The following is a 5,712-nucleotide window of genomic DNA, read 5'->3' on the forward strand; positions in this document are numbered from 1 at the left end:
CCGGCGCTTTAAGGCGTTGAAAACCTCGACAAATTAAGTGGTCTCCAACTGCTATCGGGCGTCGAGAAGTGATGGTTTTCTGGTGTCCCTTTCAAATTTTGAGACGCTGGTAGGCGTCGAAAATGCCGACGCTTTTTGTTGTCCAGCCGCTTTGGTGACGCGTTCTAGCGTCGATCTTAGGAATATTGCGGGAAGCGTCCACAATTCTTATGTAGGATTTAAAAAAAATATTGTGCAATATGTATTATCATAAGCTTTTTCATTTTAATGTTGAATAAAGATTTAGTAGTAATATACAATAGATAAAAGCAACTGCACGTGCAAAATTTTTATAAAACTTCTTAAACATTATACCTTTAACATCCCTAAATAAGAAATGTTGTCAACACCATCATAAATACAAATAGTAGTTATTCCGTACTAACTAAAGCTTAAATCCTATACAAAAATAACTAAAGCCTAAAACCAATCCAAAAATAACTAATGCCTAAACCCTTCTTTCGACTTTTCTGTAATACTCGACTGCATCATTCTTTTGCTAACTGAACTACGACACTTGACTTCTTCCTTAACAGTTTTATCACAACAGGCCTTATTCATAACAATTGTCTTCTTGGATTCTTTAGTTCCCCGGAGAAGCAGCATGCCAGTATTACTAGCAGGCATCATCTGGCAAATGACAGCATAGCCAACAAGGGCTAATTCTAGAACTAGTAGAGAATGATATGATTACATTTTCGACAATTGTCCTAGAGGCTTTCTAGGATATATCTGAATGGCTTCTGGTATCTTTCTGATGGTCGTTGGACTTTTAGAATTAGTGTCCTGTATCCATTGCGAGTGCAAAACCTGACAGTCCAAATGAAATTCCGATATCAGTTGTAGCTAAAGCGAGTGCATCGTTTATTCTATCTCAAGGAGTATTTTGTAGTATGCATTGTCAAAATTGATAAGATTCTCCATAACTGTTGGTGTTGAACCACTTGGTCATCTTCGTAGCTGCACGAGGCATTTCCTTTGACCATGAAGAAATGACTTGACAGTTTCATCAATCTGGAGAAGAACAAAATACAAAATGCGATTTGACCAAGATTAGCGGGCATGGAAATTAAGTGAGAGGAAACCTTAGCACTTTAGCCACTGCTTACTAAGAAGCTTGAATCTCTGTTAACAATCATGAAATCTAAGGACCTAATCAGTAGAAAAATTAAACATATGAAAGTGCGAACAATTTCAATTCCAGTTCTTTGAATGAAATTTATAACCAAACAGCTAACAAATAATTTCAAGAATATTAAACATAAGCAGTAATTAGCATAGCAACAAGACCCCTAGGCACTCTCTAGACCTGATTGCCTAGTCTATAGCTATACTTCCCTTTTTGGTTTGTTCTGTTATAATTAATCAAGCTCTATTGCAGAAAGACCTTATAGTGTATTGCGTCTTGCCTAGCCAAGGAAAAAAAATTGAACATCACCCAAGTTACAAATAATAGAGCAGTAACACAGACTATTCCAGCAATGATCTGTGCATCATTGCATATTTGCACCCATGCCACAACCTGACAACACCATCCTCTCACAGACACTTTTTCTCTCAAGCACCAATACAAACCCTTTCAAACAATGTCCTGTATGAACTTTACCTAGAATTTGAGAAAATAAACCAGCAACATCTAAACATTCTCCATCTACCATGTATTTCAAACTATCTAGAAAATATGCCCTTATATTTCGCGAGTAAAATTATACAACATAATCAAGGCATGATTTTGTAAATAACATGTGACCCTTTGTCCATGCACAGAAACTCGTTAAATTGCCTTCAAATTTAATTTGTTCACAAGTATGCCAATTAAGACAACCAATCAATCATATCTTGAAAAGGAGCTTGTCAAACCATGTTCGAAGTAGAAGCTTAAATCATCTAGAAGAATGAGCCTAAGTGCCCAACAATAGAGTTTCTCAGCCAGAACCTGATACGTCCATAACAAAAAACCTAAGTCAAGTTTCGCTTTTTACTGAACACAAAGCTACAAAGAAACAAAGTACATGGAACATACACCTAAATGAGAAAGCCACACCACATCTGAACTAAAGCAAAGCATAAAAGTAATATCAACATATATAAAATATGTGTGACCTTAAACAATAAATATCTTAGTATTTGACCATAAATATATAGAAAAAACACCAGAAAGTGAAAGTTATGGGAGAAGCAGGCTAAGTGAAATAATCTGCTAGGGAATTCACAAGCTATTATTGCTAATGGAATAATCATTCATATTAAAATTCTCTATTGAACTAACCTTGATATTATAACATGTTACTCCACCAAATATCCAACTTCCAGGTCTAAGATATGGCAGTTCAATCAGAAGGGAACTTAGATAGAGAAAAATTCAGGATAATGAAAGAGGATTAGTAAATTTCTCCTCACAAGGACCAACAATTACATTAGAGTATCAGATTGAGAAACCCACTTGTAGTACATCTTAATCAGGATAACAAAGAGGTCAATGGACTATAACACTCACCCCATATGTTTTCCACCACCAGCCTTTTAGGTCCGAAAGCTCAACATTGGCTGCATACCCATCAAGGCGAAATCATCGAATCTGTGTATGATGTTCCATTAAAGGGAACAGTAAAGTGAGCCAACTCAATATCATCATCAATCATTCTAACCTGATTTTATATAAAAACACAGATATGCATACATAAAAACTATGTTAAGGAGAAAGTCAAATACTACTTCAAACAACTAAATATAGTACTGAAGAAATATACACGCACCTCCGAACCAGTGAATGAGGTTGGTTCCTGGACAACTAATTGAGCAACGGTGGTTGGATCTGTTGAAAACTTTGTAAAAAAAAGTTTCTACAAGCGCTACAACATCCGCGTGTTTAACAATTCCAGAGGCGGCAATGACCTAAAATTTCCAGCACCCTCTAAAGTATCAGCAACAACGGAACAAAAATTATATCTCTATAAACATCAGTTAGTAAGAGTATACCATTATAGAGATGAGTTTTAATGATAGTCTTGACATTCTCAAGAGGTCCAACAATGGTTCTCCCTAGAGGAGTGTACTGGAAAGGTCTTGCATGCAAATTATCAAAGATCATTTCTTTCAACCTATATCATAAACAAAAACACAGATCAAACACACTTTAACAATTAAATATACCCAGTGTGTAGTTACAACCCCAACAAAATATAAATTCCCAAATTAACCTAATTAGCATTTAGGACCTGATAGAACAATTTGAAGTTGAGTTTACTTTTCAAGCAGGTGATTACATGTTTGCATTATCGTTTCTAAATTAGATCGAGTTAAATCCTCGCTCAATAAATAGACTCCAAGAAATTGATTTAATATTTTACCCAAACTACAACTACAAAGTGATCTAATTCTATATCACAAAAAAACTAGGACTGTATTTCCTTTAGTTAATTCACCAAGACAAGCTATTTTAATTACAAGCGAACTATATTTTAATTGGCATAACACATCAAAGGATTTAACAGTGAGAGCAGTATTTGGAAACAATATATAACATACTACATAACCCTGTATATCCCTTGTAGGATAGTCAATGCTTATACATTGAGCTCAGGCGGTCTGCCGACAACAACATGTTGTATGTAAGGGCATAAGGCTGTTCGGGATACGTTTAGGATCTTCACCAAGTTTCTCACTTTCATGAGCATCAACAGAGTTGAAGTACCTAAGAAAAATGAAAATTTATGCTCCATTAGTCGTTTGCACTTGATTTATCTTTACCTGATATATATATATATATATATATATATATATATATATATATATATATATATATATATATATATATATATATATATATATATATATATATGCACTTCATATATCTCAAGGCAATTTCTTCAAGGAACAACTACAAATTGCAATACACTCGACCTAGTTGACAAGGAAACAATCTCCTCTTCCGAGAAACACGGGGAGGTTAATGATCGAGATACTCCTGTAGATATCTCTATAGTCTAAACTGGTATGGTATAACTGTATAAGATATATTTTCATAATTAAACAACAATCTCTGGTTTACTCACTATTAAAGAACAATAACCCTGATTTGCAACTCAAGAAGTTCACAATATCAAGTTATACTTCTAGAACCAGATTAGATTGAAAGCCTACGTAAAATTAACCAAACTAATAGACATTTCCATAATTCCAAAAATGGTAGAACTGCAGTATATTCCATGGTATCAATACAACTAGAAAATCACAATTTGTAGAGTACATAGCTTGAAATTGCTAGAAAACAATGAAAGACAAGAATTTAAACTCGATAATAATCGAAACAACCACTAAACCTAACATGAGAAGAGGGAGAAACAAAATACCTTGGATCTCAATTCACACGAACAACTTTGCAGCGGTGGTCGCGTCTGCCGATCCTATAGAAATCAAAATAACCTCTTAGACAAATTAATCAACACAAATCAAATTACTAGTCATAAATTTCCCTAAATTCAATCAAACAACAATCTAAACCTAAAATACAAATTAGATAAATTCATATCAGTAAAACATAATGACCAAAAAGATATGAAAAGTGTAGAAAACCTAAAATGTACCCAAAACAAAACACGACATTAATCGAATATGAAGTCCAGAGAACTAATCTGACAAAGAACTAGACAGAGATAAAATAGGCGATTACGAAACAAATGTAAACAGCGTAGTTCAATTCACATACCATAACAAAAAGTTCAACTAGAGGCAAAAACCTAAATATCCAACAAATTCAGAACAATGGAGGCCAATGAATACCTCAAAGTCTTTGAATTTCGTTTTCAATTTGTCGTATTTCTTAAAATTGAGCGATAATCTTCGAGAGTGGGAGTAGATCTCAAAATTTCTTGATGAGAAGGGAGAGAGTGGTAGGAGTTAGGGTTGAGAATTTGAGATGAGAGGAGAGGAGAGGAGAGGAGAGGAGAGCAGAAGAGGGTTAAGAGAGAGAGAAAGAGTTGTGGGGCGGGTTTTTTTCCAAAAATGTGAACACTGACCCTGCTTAGTGAGGCCACGTGCAAAGCAGGTGACATTTCGACGCTGAAAAGTATCTAGAATTTAAGTAGACAGCGAACGACGTCGAGGAAGAGCGGATAATATAATATTCGCCTAACGCTGTACCCCATGCGTCGAGCCCTAAGCGTCGAAAAAACATGCATTTTGTAGTAGTGTCATCATGGGTTCTGAGCTTATGGTCAAGCTGAACCTGGCAAATTTTCTTGAATGGGAAGCTAAGCTAGTTGAAATAGTCAAACTCAATCGACTTGAGTATGTACTGTCTCATCCCATGCCAAGCTACTATGCCAGAGACATGACCCCTGAGAGATTTTACGCCTGGGATGCGGATCTCAAAAAGGTTATGAGTCTCATGCTGAACAATATCCCTGATGATTGGGCTAAAAGGTTTGTAGCCTATGAACCTTTTACGCTCATCAAGAATCTGAGGGATATCTGTCGTGGAAGTACGGAGGACAGGGACCTGAACGTCCATGAGTTGATTGAATCAATGTCTGGTCTAAAGGTTAGTTCTCCCAACAGGTGTTATAGGATGGAGGTCCAAGAAACACATGTTCAGCTCCTTCGCACTAAACAGAGGGTAGGCGTCCCACTGAGGTTCCATGTGGATCTTATGTGTTCATATTTTGATCGCCT

General features: G+C 35.7%; 1 long non-coding RNA gene across 5 annotated transcripts; it reads right to left on the bottom strand.

Annotated features, from left to right (window-relative positions):
- Positions 1–303: 303 nt before the first annotated feature.
- LOC110790718 (uncharacterized) lies at positions 304–5,020 on the bottom strand. Of its 5 annotated transcripts, XR_008927843.1 has the most exons (8): positions 4,822–5,020; positions 4,392–4,445; positions 3,568–3,733; positions 3,019–3,140; positions 2,796–2,934; positions 2,537–2,617; positions 1,900–1,975; positions 304–1,053 (listed from the first exon to the last, which is right to left on the bottom strand). It is a non-coding gene; the product is annotated as an uncharacterized lncRNA (long non-coding RNA). The 5 variants fall into 5 exon arrangements; XR_002533900.2 differs by lacking the exon at positions 1,900–1,975; XR_002533905.2 differs by lacking the exon at positions 1,900–1,975 and having other exon boundaries at positions 2,537–2,687; positions 4,822–5,015.
- Positions 5,021–5,712: the final 692 nt, after the last annotated feature.

Source organism: Spinacia oleracea, chromosome 2 (genome assembly GCF_020520425.1).
Source record: "Spinacia oleracea cultivar Varoflay chromosome 2, BTI_SOV_V1, whole genome shotgun sequence".
Classification (NCBI taxonomy): domain Eukaryota; kingdom Viridiplantae; phylum Streptophyta; class Magnoliopsida; order Caryophyllales; family Amaranthaceae; genus Spinacia; species Spinacia oleracea.